General features: G+C 35.6%; 1 pseudogene; it reads right to left on the reverse strand.

Moving 5' to 3' along the window:
- Nucleotides 1–13,964: 13,964 nt before the first annotated feature.
- LOC143623999 (secreted RxLR effector protein 161 pseudogene) lies at nucleotides 13,965–14,723 on the reverse strand (annotated as a pseudogene).
- Between the last annotated feature and the right edge of the window lie 319 nt (nucleotides 14,724–15,042).

Here is a 15,042-nt window from a genome sequence, read left to right on the forward strand (position 1 = left end):
AAATTCTAATAAACAGCGGTTTTTGAAATATGTAAGCAGTAGGCATTTGATTATTTAAAAATGTAAAGTTTGTGTGTTTGATGCAGAATAAGGTTTTTTATTATATTTTATGTATAAAGATGATAATGCATTAGTATTTTGTTTACAGTTTTATTAGCGAAGAATATCATGAGTTGATTTGTTATCTAAGAGACTTGGAGTGTTTATTCATGCTTGTCAAGATCCCAGTCTTGATTTCCAATAAAGTGTGGAACTAATCGAAAGGATTGCGATTAAACTAGTCGGTTACTGGATAAAAACTGCACCCTGATTCACTGCTTCACCTCCTGCGAATAGTCTTCAGCTAGGGGATTTAGGCGAGAACCAAGCATTACTTCATTTAGCTCCATAGATGAGCCTGATTTGACCCGTGTTCTTTTACAAGTATAAACCGTAACAGGGTTTGTATCATTACTTCTGTCCCAGTAATAAGACTTTTCCTTAAGTTGAAACGAAGGGAACTACACGGCTGCTGAGTCATAATTCTCCTAAGTAGCTTCTTCAGCTAGTTGATTACCACCAAGATTCCAGTAATTCCAGCACTAAATGCCCAGCTATGGTACCAATCAATAATTGAGCACTGAGTTGGGTTTCAGGTCTATCTCAGAGTCGTTGGTGATCGGCTAATGGACGATGGGAGCTGAAAGTGGGCTGGCTTGAGCATGGATACAGGCTCTTCAACATAAGGGATAAGAGGAGGGTCATGCCCATAAGCGTCTTTTTGTATCTCATTTGGACAAACCGAGAGCAATCCATATAACAGTTTGTGTTCCAATTTATGATGCTGATCTGATGTTCCAACTTTCAGATCTATGTTTTTTCACGATACAACATGCATTTGTTGACTAAAGTTTAGTCTCAATATCATCACCTCCAGGTCGTGTTTCGTCAAGTTCAACATGTGGTTTGTACCTTGGACTTCTTCTTTTAACATTACAGTTTAAAGCCAAATATAGTCAAACGAAAGTGTTATGATTTATGAAAAGAAAACCACGAAAAATATATTATTTTACATGGGAATAGTCATGAACCGGTTCTACTAGATGGTCCGATATCAGGCCTCATGTGTTGTGAAACCGGGTTAAAAGCCCAAATAAAGGAATGTCCCGGTTGGTCAAAATATTGAGACTTGTAATTATCTGATTGTTATGTCTAAATTCTAAGCCTACAACGAGTTTTATAATATAGAGTAACGTACAACTCTTCTAATATAGAGTAACGTACAACTCTTCCCACATTATGAGTTTTATGAATCTTTCGATCACGACTTCTACGCAATAAGTCCCTCTGGATATTGTATGCCTTCGTAAAGGGTCCATTGGCTTAATGACGATCAACCTAGGCCATTTAGTGGCTCATGTGAGCAACGCACAAGCAGCGGCGGCCCTGAGAATTCATGTGCCCCGGCCGAGTCGGAAAAATAGCTAGCTAAAGTTATTTTTTTAAGCGTTAACGAACTAAATAACGAATACTATTTTTTTTAAACGACGATTAAAGTTATAGTAATAAACATAACAATTGGCAAAATAAGGGTATTCTAAAAATCATATATATAATATCGGGAATTTTTAATATTATTGTGCCCCTAAAAAAGTGTGCCCCGGTCAGGCCCCCACATCGCCCACCCTCAGAGCCTCCTCTGCGCACAAGTATGTTAAGGGAACTCACTTGTCTAGTTCCATCTGTAAGGAACAAAATTTAATAGAATATAAAACAACCAATACCCAACCCTCTCCCTCTCCAAAGCATCGATTGTTAATGATTTTAGTGTAATTGGGGATTAACTTATTGATCAAGTTAATTGTAATATGTATCTAAATAAGTCGGGTGCGAAGTGCACACTTATTTGATCTTATTATAATTGGAACTTAGGGGTGAAACCCCTAACTCATGGGGGTTCCAAGGGGACAACGCCCCTGGTAGCAGGTCAGCTTGGAAAATTTTTATTTTGAACATATGTTTCTTTATTAAAAACGTATTAGAAAATTAATTAATTTTCTTTACAAAGTTTAATAAAATAAAAGGAGCGTATTTTCATTTATTAGTTAGATAACTGTTATGATAACTACAAAGCAGTTATCATTATCACTGTTTTTCAAACCCTAATATAACGTAGTTTGATCATATGATACGTTCTCTAGTCATAAACTCTCTCATTCTCCATACTGATTCTTGTACTCATTCTAAGTTTTATTCGGTCAAAACATTTGAGAACCAACAAATAGTTTTGATCTGAAAGTGTTTCACGACTCTCAGATTTTTCTAAGATATACGATTGCAAAAATCCCCAACATCGATTGTTCGTCCAGCCCTAGCTCCCGTCGTTGGCAATAATTTTTCCGGCCTCCCCTACTCATAACCTTTATTTCCTACCCACGCCACAACCATCCCCCTTTTCTCCCTTAGAAATCAAATTTAAACTTACGAAATTAAATAGTTATATTCCCTCTAATTATATTAATCTTTCTATAATATAAGGATATATCCTTTATTAAAATACCGAGAATTTTATATACGATTTTCATTGAAAAATTGGTTAAAACTTAACCGTAACTTTACTTTTTTTTAAAAAAAAGTATCTACATAATTCAGTAATATAAATTAATATAAGTAAGATATGACCAAATCATTAAAACTTAAAGTGTGGTTAGATATTTAGGGAGACAAATTACTATGTTGAAGTGATGGTGCTTCAAGGGTACAAATATAAATTAAGGATCCCCGTCAATTCACATTTTGGACCATGTCACTCTTTCATCACCTTAGTCAGCATGTACTACTAAAGAGAGACAAAGATTCTTCATAACTGCATGCATAGTCGTATTGTCATTTTCACTTTATTCTAATAAAATAGATATAATGTTTATTTAGGCTATTTGTTGTGGTTAACCCCAACCACTATATCAACACTTTTGGGGCGTCAAACACATGCCCAGGGACGAGGCGTGAGTGGGTTAACGAGAGCGAAAGGGAAAGACGATGTGACAACCAATCAAAATATCCATTTAGAGGTGGGCGCCAGCCCACAAGTAATGGTCTTAGAAGTTACAATCTATGACGTCCTTATTAAATGGATCGTGAAAAACGAAACGTAGCATCATATGTTAAAACACAATGTCTGGCAAGACGATAAGCATGTCTAGAAAATAAAGACGTGTTATAAGATAAAAAGAAGATACAATAAACACATAAGGTTCACGCGTTTAGATGATGAAACATGCTTTTAGACTTATGTAGTTAGTAATCAATTAATCATATATCTATTAAAGAGTGTCTTGAGATTGCGTTTTCCAAATAGTCTTTTAGCATTTATAACTCTAGATGAAAAAAATAAAAATTGATTATTTGTTTATTTCATACCCACATAAGCATTTGTTTTATAACTTTAAAACTTTATTGATGATAAATTAATTCAAGTATAATAATAAATAATAATGACAATAATGCAACAAATTGGCAAAAGATTAGAACCGGGTAACTGTAATTGAACCACTAAACACATAAACCACAAAAATTTGTAATCCAAACAAAAGAAAACCAAAACGATATCAAGTTTATCAACAAAAGATATACCATTTCTTTCATTATTATTCATTCCCTTAATTCAAGCATCAAGGTGGGCCCCAGGAACGAACTTAGATTCATGATTACACGTGGCGTTCATCATCGCCGTAGAAAACCGCGGCCTCACCCCTCGTCCCATCATAACTCAGTGGACTCCCACTCATTGGAATATTCGCCCCATCTTGAACCCCTGAGGGCATAACCGGAATAAAACTATAAACCACCGGCTGCTCCCGGTTCCCACCCGGCACATAACCATACACCACCGGCTGTTCCCGGTTTCCCATTCTCTGCGGTCCAGCCTGGAAATAACCGCTTGACGTCTGGTACACAACCGGCGTCACGTAGCTGCCACGTGTCACCGTACCGTTATCCGGTGCCGGAATTTGCTGAATCACCACCGCATTCTCCTGTTTTCCGGTGACTGAATCCGTAGCTTCCGAACTGTTGTTTGAATACTCCTTATCGAATCCGAACAGAAAGTCCGGATTCACGGACCGCAATGCGACCGGAGTGGTGGCCGTAACCGTCGCCGGAAAGAAAACGAACAGACGTAGCCTCGCCGGAGCGGCGGAGACGCGGCGGAGGAGATCGTACTCCGTAAACATGTTATCGACGTCTTCGTCGTCGAAGACTGAAACCAGAGCGTCGAGATCTTGTCCAGGTAACTTATACTTGAATCGGATTTCGGAATTGGACTCGCACAGTGCGTTCAATTTGGAGATGAGGTTTGAGAAATTGATGCCGCGATCGACGGTGAGGATCTTCGTATCGCCGCCGACGTACGAGAGTTTACGGTCGTGAGGACGGTGGTGGATTTTGCCGCCATAACTGCACATCAATTTCACTTTCTCCATTGAATTGAACGAATGAATTAGGGGTTTCGTTAGGGTATTGTTTTGCATGTTGTTGTTATAATAAGTTATAACAAAATGTCAGTGTTAATAATCAGTTGTGATCGTGACCGTCCATTGTGATCTGGAAATGTAACGTAACAACGTGGGTGGGGTCCACACGGGGTTGAGGTGGGGTGGGGTGGGGCCGTGACTAAAAGACTGGTCTGCCATGCTGACCAATTTTGACTTGCTTTATATAATTTAGATGGTCTTTTTCTAATCCTTAACGAATTTATTGGTTGTGAATTGTATCTAATTGTGTGCAATATAATATTGTCAGAAACAATTTGCATGTAGTTACTGTTCGTCATCATTGCTTTTATTTTATTTACTTTTTCCATCTTTAAATCCTTTTTAAGTTTTTTTCATCCCAACCATTTAATAAGCATTAAAGTTTTATTTGCCATATTATAAATGAAGTTATAATGTATTATGTGCCATAAATAAATGAAGGTAATTAATATATAGGTTCCAAGAGAATGAATTAGTTGACACTAATTTTTTAGTTTTTGCGTAAGTGTACTTAGGCCTTCTAGTCTAATAATATGAATATGAGTTGATGGCTAAGGCTTGAAATTGTTATAATCTCATGTTTAAAGTCTTATTATTTCCTCATAGTTTTGGGTTTCTTCTTTGATGAGGTTTCTGAATGAGTATCAAAATCAATATCGATGTTTGACATGTCATCTTTGGAGGTTCACCCGAGTATGATATAGTTCAAACGTTTAACAAAAATGTACACGTGTATTTTTTGAGAAAAAAAGAAAAAAAAAAGAAATAAAATAATAAGAAAAAAGTAAACAAACTAGAACAAGCATTTATGTATAACTTTAAATTTTAATAAATCAATGAAATAGAGCTATATGCATTTTTTTTTATCAATTTTAAACTTTATAATTTAACTAAAAATTAAATCTATAACATTTAATAATCTTCTAAAAACTTCTCAAATCTTATTTTCTACTAGCTTGGTGCCCGCGCGATGCGGCGAGGTACACGCTCAAACACGATATCGAACGCATAAGCGGTGACCTCACTATAGTACGCACGTAGTCTGACTATAGTATGCATGTAATGCTGCGTCGTACGTGCAACCATTCGTCAGTGAAAGAATAACTCGGTCTGAAACATGTTATTTTTTAAATTCTTAAAAGTATAGCAATACCATACTCAAATTAAAGATAATAAAATGCTCGTTTTTATGGCGTAATTTTTTTTTACAAAGATATTAACATGTATAAAAGTTATGGTCGTTAAAACTTTGTGGGGTTTTTGGTTTAGAACAAGGGGGTTAATATGTAACTATTTAGTAAGTTAACAAAACTTAAGGGAACTTACCCTTAAGTTTAAGGACCATAATTGTAAGTATGTTTCAAACTAAATTGTTAAAACTTTAACGTACATGATAGTAAGCAAAGACTATACTACCCCTAGAATTTCAAAATTGATTGCATTAGTGATTATACTTTAAGCAATAGTGATTGTACCTTTTAAAATTTAAGAGGTCCTTCACTCATGCATTATATATAGTATAGATATATATCTCTATTTAATTAGAACATATCTCTTTGTTTATTTTTTTCTTTTTCCACTCATAAGTCATAACCACCATAGACATTATATATAGAGAATAAATAGTGAATCTACATTTTTAAAGAATCAATGTAGCTTTACTTAATGTTTTAAAAACCGGTATTTTACTTGTATCAGATTGGGTTAAAAAATGGTACAACCGGTTGAACTGGGTTATATCGGGAGGTTCAACTGTTTGAATAGTTTACCTTATAATTTCCTATAAATGTAACTTCAATATAAAAATAACCCAAAACTAAATGATTCCATAACAAAAAATAATCCAAAATTTAATCCATATTAAAAAAAATAATGAAAAAGCACTCAATTTAAAAAAAATGGTCATAAAGTTTACACGTTTGAATGTTAATTGTTGTGTTAAAAATAATTTTGGAAAATATGGGCCGCAAAAATAAAAAATTTTACGGGCTTAAACGGTTTGCCGGTAAAAACCGGTATTTTAGACAAAAACCGCCGGTACGATGTTCTAGCAAACCGGTGAAAAATACCGGACTCAAAGTATCAGCCAGCTGTGCAATATCCGGTTTAACCGGTTCAACCGGTCGGTTTGAACCGGTTTTTAAAACATTGGCTTTACCATAATTGTTCTTTATTTAGAGATCTTAATGTAGTATAATAAACAATCGAGGTGAATTCATACATTTTTCCAAAGTTTAAACTGTTATCCATCTTATATAAAAGCTAGGATTTGCATGGTGAAATAAGCTGGATACGTTTGTGATTATATGATGTACATCAAATATACTTGATTTGATTTATGTTTTTGAAACATGTTTTATATAACATGTGGTATCATGTGTGGAAAAGGGAACATCTTTACATATGGTTGAAAAATGTGATCGTATAAAGTTAGTGAACTTCACAAAGAAGGTTGAAAGTAATTAGATTAGGCAGGTCTATGACTTATAAGAATGAGATCACAGATCAGAGAACAATAAATTATAAATCTAAGGAATATTTAAGTTTGACTTTTGTATGTTGAATTCTTGACCGTTAATATAAAAGATAACGACTCGTTTGTTGACTTGCATGAATCTTAACATGAGGATAACATTAGTTAGTTTTGTAATTGAATGCAGATTGGTATGGCTCATAGACCCTTACATACCCCATTCCTTGTTTTTGGTTGGTGTATGGCATATGATGTCACTTAGACCATGCATAAGATTAAGGGGTGTGGGGGCTCCAGCAAAGCCAAGAACCAATAATATTATAACGTGTGGCAGAGAGAGAAACTGGATAAGGGGGTGTTGGAGCCCCTGGCCCCTGGCGTGGAGGGGCTCCAGCAGGGGCTCCAGCGAATTTTTTTTTTATTTTTTTTATAAATATATACAAATAACATATTATTAAAAAAACACATAAAATATTAAAAAAAAAACACACATTAATAAAAAAACACATTAATATCTAAAATTCAAATTACAAAAAAAAACATACTAAAAATTAAACAAACAATAATACTTAATAATAACACTAATCTAATACAAGATCATCGGGTCGCATCGCCCACAAATGTTCAACTAACTCATGTCGAAGATTCCGTGTGTCTCACGGCTCTTGATATTTGCTATGTTATGAAGCCTTTGTTGATCACTGATTGTGGACGGTTGTGGCGGAATGTCACCTTGGTAGTTTTGGCAGATAGCTTTGCCATCGTCTTCTAACGTCATGTTGTGTAGGATCAGACACGTGTAGACGACGTCCATTATCCTCTTCCGAGTCCAATAACGTATCGGGTTCGCCAGCACATGATATTGTTTTTTCAGAACTCCAAAAGCTCTTTTAATAGCTTTTCTAGCAGACTCTTGCTTCTTCGAAAAATACTTCCGTTTATCGGCGATTGGATCTGTAAAAGCTTTCACTAACAAAGCCCATTCGTTGTAAATACCATCGACCAAATAGTACCCGTACTTGAAGAGTTCTCCATTTGCAACAAAAGCTTGAGGTGGTTCAACCCCGTCGATAAGGTCGTTGATCAAATGTGACTGATCGATAACATTAAGGTCGTTATTTGACCCAGCAACACCAAAAAAAGCATGCCAAAACCAAAGATCCTGTGACACCGCCGCCTCAAGTATAAGGGTCGGCCTTTCATGATCACCACGGTAGAACTGACCTCGCCAAGCCGTTGGACACATAGCCCATCCAACATGCGTACAATCGAGGCTACCTAGCATCCCAGGAAAACCATGTTTTTCTGCGTGCACCTCATATATGCGTTGGATGTCATACATTGTAGGTTTACGCAGATATCTCCGAGAGTAAATCGATATGACTCCTACGTATATAAATACGATATAAGTATATATATATCTATAGTTATAGGCATTAAAATAATCTATAAACATATAATATATATTAAAAAATGTAATAAATATTTAATAAAAACTAAAATTAATGTTTTTTACCTTGGCAGAAAAAATGAAGGGATTCACGTGCAACCCTTTTCGACATCTGTAAATACTCATCCAAAGCGTCCGACGAAATGCCGTACGCTAATTGACGGATAGCAGCCGTGCATTTTTGAAGAGAGGTAAAACCGGGGAGACCCCTAGCATCCTCCCTTTGTTGAAAAAAGGGATATCGTGCCTCTAAATCACTTGCAATACGCATGAACAATTGTCTGCTCATTCGGTAACGAGTTCGAAAATCCGACTCCTCGTATACCGGTTGAGGGCTAAAATAATGCCTAATCAAAGTATCGTTAGCACCCGATCGATCATGATCACGAGATGGTGCTCTAACTCTCGGGACTCGATGTTGCTGGGCTTGATTTTGCAAAAGATCCACCACGGTTGCGGTCAAAACTCCCCCTACTTGAAGAAGCAAATCATCCTCTTCGGAGGAGTCGGAATCAGACGAGAACCACGACATTTTTTTTTGTTAATTTTGAGAGGATTTTAGAAGGAAAGGTGTATAATTGTTGTGTGTTTTGATTGTTTATTTGTATAGGTATATATATAAGTAATTTTTTTTTAATTTAATAATGAGCCAACGGCTCTTTTTGCTAAAAACGAGGAATTTTTTATGTTGTAAATTAAAAACACAATTAATATATAAAAACAACATTAATAAAAAAAATACATTAATAACTAAAAATTAAAAAACCAACAAAAAAAATAAAATAAAAATTAAAGTACTAAAAAGAAACATTCTTCTTATTCTTCGGCTTGGTCTTCTTCGATCAACCTCTTTCGGATACGTTCCTTTTGCTTTTCCATTAGCATTTGATCGACCGGATGGAGGTGACTGAAGTCTCCGGAACATCAAAGTTAAGAGACGGTTGTGTGTTGGATGGTTGAAAGCCGGATGATTCTTGCGGCTCCGAATAAAACATCGGTTGGTGCGGTGAGAAAACCATAAACGTGTTCAATGAATCGTCGTTAAGATAATCTGAATCAAGGTTTGGGAACCAATTTCAGCCATTTTTTTAAAAAAAAGTTGAGAAGATGAATTGATTTTGGGTGAAGGTTTGAAGTTTTGGTATAAAAATGGGTGAAATGGAGTATATTTTATAAAGAAAATATATATATTTTTTAATATAATATAGAGCCAACGGCTCTTTTTGCTAAAAACAAGGTGCCCTCCCCTCTCTCTTCTCCCGCTACCAAGCTCACGCCTGCCTCTATTCTCCTTCTAGCGCCCCTGGTGGTGTGGTGTTAGCGCTTGGGGGCGCGAGCGGAGGGGCTCTAGCGCCCCCTTTGAAGCCCCCACACCCCTCAGTCTAGAGTGTTTCATTTAAATGCGTGTAATATCATTTGACGCATCAATCATCTTCAATATTATTTTTTAATATATGAATTTTATAAAAAAAATAACAATTAATAAATAAAAAATAAACAAATACAATAAAAAAAAACAGTTGTGAAGTTATCGTTGCCTTTATATTTTATTTCATCTTGAAATTATTTATCATAATAAATTATTGTAACACTCCAAATTTTCATGAAAATGTAAGATATTTTAAATTTCGTATTGTAATGATGAGTATTAGTTGATGATATGGTTGATTTGAGTTTATCATGATTATTAAAAAAGTGAATGTACTAGCAATGTCATAAAACATTATGCTAGGGTTATCTATGCAACTATTAAATTGTGATAAAATGCCATGAAAGCTTGTTTTTGCAAAGTTAACAAGTGAAAGCCACACGTTATTCATTTATGCCTTATTGATAAAGCTAGACTCTTCCCCAAAGTATGTGCATGTGTGTGTTCACAGTGTTTGACAATGTTAAACAACAAGAAAAGCTTGGCGTATCACCAACTTGAGGAATTAAACTCAATCCATCTTCATCATATAACCTTCCTTAGTAAACGAAGTCTTGAATCTTCATCTTAGTTTTTCTAAAGCGTCAAGTTCAAACTGATGTTACAAGTGAGTTTTTAGCTTATGTGTGTAGTTTAATCAGCTGTTAAAGCTAATGATATAGAACTTGAGCATTTGGTTCCAAAAATATCAAAGGAGTTAATAAAATGATAATGTAAATACTTTATTTGATTTACTGGCTAGTTTTTTTATAAACCCTTGAAGTATTGATGAATTTGGTGTTATCAAGTCATTTTAGATCACTAGGATTTGCTTAAGACGAAATGAAAATCCAAATAAACCTTGTAACAAGTTAGGAGGTGAAGTGTTCACATTCGTTCAAAACTCTTGATATTTCTAGCACCAACGAAGCTCCAAGTGTGATATTCGTCATTTTCCGGTTCGATTCGTTTTTATCTTTGTATTGTAAACCGATTCGATTCGTTTCCCGAACCCTTCGATATTATTAAAATGATAGATTTTATGTTTCATAATCATTTCACAATTGTCGGATCGCGAAAACACCTTTTACAGCTCTTAAAATGCTCCTATAACGCTCAAAACACCTTGAAACGAACTGCAGGGACCAAAATTGCCAAACAATCAAAGTTGGAGACCAACCCTACCCCTAGGGGCGCCGCGCCGCACAGCCACTAAGGGGCAGGGGTTGCGCAGCGCCTAGCCAGAGCTGCATTCACCATCTCGTTTTTGTTGTTATTTATCACATGTTTGACCCTTGTTAACCAATGAGAAAGCTTGGAAATATTTAAAACAACCTTATAGATAACCCTAACACCTTATCCTTCATAAAGCAAAGCCACACCACTCATTTCAACCTACCCTTTCACATCAAACTCTCTCAAACAAAGTTCTAAGCTTCAACCTTCAAGTTCCTTCTTATTTGACTTCTAAGAGTCAAACAAGAACTATTCTTTGATTCTAACTAACTCATTATAATTAAAGATTGTTATTACAACATACATATAATATTTACCCCTTGTTTTCCTTTGGCTTTCACTTCCCCGGTCATGGTCGGTTGAGGTTAAATGCTTATAAGGCAAGGCTACATGGAGGATTATTGCAATCCTTGACTAACTTTCTAACTTATTTAATGTTTACTAATCTTGTTTAGTTTCTGTTTATTTTAGTTTGTAAACTCATTTTTGTAAGTTCCGTGGATTGGGTATGTGGCCACCATTTTCGGTTTCATCCCAAGTCAAGAGCCGAACCAAAACCGAACTTTTGTTTAATACTTTATTATTAACATATTTTATAAAATATTTGAGTATTATTGTTTTTAAGTTTATCTTAATGAGTTCTATGGTATTTGATATGTGGAACCATCCTCGATTTTATTCCGAGTCAAGGACCGAACCAAAACCGAACTCTTATTTAAATGCTTTATATTTAAAATGATTTATTAATGTGTTACAAGCAAGATTTGTGTATTATAATTTCTAAGTTCATATTAATAAGTTCTATGGTATTGGGTATGTGGCAACCATCCTTGGTCTTATACCGAGTCAAGGACCGAACCAAGACCGAACTAAACCGAGTTCACACGCTTAAAACACACTAGTGTGTTTTGAGCAACCGAATCTCACATTTTCTCTAAAACTATTTTATAAACTAATTTTAAATGTTTTCTTAAAATACTTGGTATGTTGGATCCAACTTGATCTTATAACAAGGTTGGACCGACAAAGCCAAACACTCGCTTAACGGACGTTGAGGTTCTTCCTAATAGAACTACACACTTGGTTAAGTTTCTTTTAATTTTATTGAGTTATCTCATGACATGTATCACTTTGGAATGTCGGGTTCGGACTTGACTATTTATCAAGACCCGAACCGACTAACCGAACACTCGTTAAAATCTCGTTTTGGTATATCTAACAAGGGGTCGTGCACCATTGCATTAAACCAATCCCCACATATTTACTTAACAAAGGTTAAGTAAAACTAATGAGTAGAATACCGAGACCCAATTTCGAGTAAACTTACTTTTCAAAAACCGTTACTTCAAATTCTTAAATATTTACGTTTTAAACCTCAAACTTTGATTAGTTATTTAACTTGTCATTTTATTTTACTTTAAAGTCTTTCAAGTCCATCTTCTAAACCGAAACCCTTTTAACCTAGACCTCACTCGTTGAACTTATTATCCCGGTGTAACACAAACAACCCTTCAAGTTATTTATTTCACGTGAGTAATCACACTCCCCTTATTTACGCTTTTATATCTTTTGGGAGTGGCATGCATACATATTCAAACTTACTTGTTTTATGATCTCATTATCAAATCCACAATTCAACATTATGTGTTTGTACGATACTTGCTCAATCTTTGTTTATGCCTCAATTTGATTATGTGCACAAGTGCTTATTTTTATGTAGTTGTTGAAACGCAATAAGTATGATTATACGCTCCCCTAACTATCCTACCTTAAGTGTGAATAGAATAGGGCCTCATTATCCGAGTATGTCGGTTGCTACCGATTATAAAGGATCCTCATTCTCCGAGTATTTTGGTTGTTACCAAGTAGAAAGGAGCCACAATTATATGTTTTACATTTACAATGGTTGTTGCATTATTCTATTTACACATATGAATTGTATGTGATTTTTGCCTCGTTATGTACATATGTCAAAACTAGTTATTGCTCACCAACATTCGTGTTGATCAAATCTATTTTATGCATGCTACTGGTTTACTATTTGATTGCTTGTGAAGATTGAAGACTCATCACTTAGATCATACCTTTAGGATACTTTAACGAATGTTGTGTTGACGTAATTGTTTGTATTTTATTGTGAACAAGTTGTATTTGTGATTATTGAATGAAATAAACAAGTTGAGTAAATATTGTCACTTTAATAGCATCATCGCGCATGAGTGATCCGTTACACCTCGACATGTTCCGCCGCCTTTGTTCGGGGTGTGACACCAAGGGACTGAGCTCCAATCAAGAGAAATTCAATTACTATAGTTGAAAGCCTCTAAAACTTGTTTCTCGTCTAGTTGTTTGATTAATCCATCAATAGAAACTAATCATGCTCGACCGAAACTATTGATTGATTGATCACCAGTAAGCATGCTATGTGTAGTAACTAGCTACAATCAACTATTCTATCTTTAGCAACAACTTGATTAATATGCGATTAGCATAACATCAAATAACAACGTGAACAAAGCATTGTGTTGTTTCAAATAAACATTACAACATTTCCCTACCCGAAAAGAAATTTGTCGATTTCCATGACGCATTTTCGAAACCGGAATTACACACTCTTTGTTGATTTTTCCGAATCATTCGATTAAGATTTTGGGCCACCATTGACATACTTCAATCTGAAAGTAAACTTCATAGTCCTCAGGGACATCCTGGTGGTAAGGATGTCTACTCAATATCTAAGAGGTCGAGGGTTTAAATCTTACAACATGTAGATATAGGTGGTTAATACTGATAAGATTACTCACACACTTTGTATATTTCTATATATCAAAAACAAGAATACAAGAGGTATATATAACCCAACAAGGAAAGCTAAGAGATAAAAACCTACAAACAATAAATATACAATATTAACAGGAACCATCCATATTCATCGGTTAACACCCCCCTCAAGCGAAACGTTGGCGGGCCGAGACGAAGCATATCACGAAAGATCTCAAACTGAGAACGGGATAAGCTCTTGGTGAATATATCAGCCACCTGAAGCTTGGATGGTACAAACTTAGTTATTAGCTTTCCAGAAGAAACGAGCTCTCGAATAAAATGAACATCCAGTTCCAAATGTTTAATACGTTTGTGAGCAACAGAATTCTGGGTTAAAAATAATGCACTTTGGTTGTCACATAAAAGAGTTGGAGACCCGGAAGGGAGTGAGCCGAGTTCACGTAGGAGTTGGGTGACCCATATGATTTCAGCAGCAGTGTATGCCATGGCCCGATATTCAGATTCACAACTTGAGCTTGAGAGTGTGGGTTGTTTCTTTGCACACCATGAGACGAGATTACCACCAAGGAAAATGGAATAACCATAGGTAGAACGCCTTGTTTCGAGACAACGTGCCCAGTCTGCGTCTGAGAAACCAACTAAAGTATTTCGAGTCGGGACTAAGAAATGAATCCCATAGGAAATGGTGCCTTTTACATATCGTAAGATTCGCTTAACCTCTTGGAAATGATTTGTTGTTGGAGAATGCATAAACTGGCTGACCTGATTGACTGCATAAGAGAGATCCGGGCGGGTGATGGTGAGATATTGTAGAGCACCAAAAATCGACGGATAAAGTGGGATCATTAAATGGAGTGCCATTTGCTACCAAAGAAATGTTTGCGGGTAAGGGAGTATGGGCCGGTTTACACTCCAACATTTTTGCGCGTTCCAATATTTCAGTAGCATATTTAGATTGATGAAGGAACAAGCCATTTGAGTGGTGCACAACCTCTAGGCCAAAAAAATAATTTAACTTACCCAGATCCTGGATAGCAAATTCTTTATTTAGCGTGTGAATGAATGCTTGCATGACAGTTTCCTGATTACCTGTTAGTATTAAGTCATCTACATATACTAACAAATAAATAACACATTCATCCTTATGAAACGTAAACAAAGATGTGTCAGCACGAGAGCA

The sequence above is a fragment of the Bidens hawaiensis genome, unplaced genomic scaffold (assembly GCF_021521415.1).
Source record: "Bidens hawaiensis isolate Kalapana, Puna unplaced genomic scaffold, B.hawaiensis_p1.1 tig00003653_1, whole genome shotgun sequence".
Taxonomy (NCBI): domain Eukaryota; kingdom Viridiplantae; phylum Streptophyta; class Magnoliopsida; order Asterales; family Asteraceae; genus Bidens; species Bidens hawaiensis.